Raw genomic sequence first — 564 nt, forward strand, 5'->3', positions numbered from 1 at the left:
TGACAACTTCCAAGATGGTAGGATTCAATCTTCTTTGTGGTTGACGGACAGGTCTTGCTCCCTCTTCTAAAAATATTCTGTGCTCGCATACTTGAGGGTTAATTCCCACTATGTCTGCCAAACTCCACCCAATTGCCTTCTTATGCTTCCTCAATACATCAAGTAACTGCTCTTCTTGTTGAGAAGTCAGTTCCCTTGCAATAATAACCGGAAGCTTCTGCTCATCCTCAAAATAAGCATATTTGAGATGTGGAGGGAGAGGTTTCAATTCTAACTTTTGATCATGGGCAGGCTCTGGATTATCTGGGGCTTGTGAAAGTGGCGAAGTGCCCTCACTGTCAGTTAAGAGGGTCCCCACACTTGGACCTTGTCCAGCGTGCCTCTCTTCAAACTCTTCCTTTTGAACTTCAGCCACACTTTCATCTATGACATCACACTGGAAGATAGAACGATCTTCTGGAGGGTTGTCAATGACTCCATTCAGATTGAAGATTACTATGCGGCCATCTATTTCAAAGGAGTATGTTCCTGAAAAAGCATCCAATTTGAATTTTGATGTCTTCA

This window comes from Arachis ipaensis, chromosome B04 (assembly GCF_000816755.2).
Source record: "Arachis ipaensis cultivar K30076 chromosome B04, Araip1.1, whole genome shotgun sequence".
NCBI classification, from domain to species: domain Eukaryota; kingdom Viridiplantae; phylum Streptophyta; class Magnoliopsida; order Fabales; family Fabaceae; genus Arachis; species Arachis ipaensis.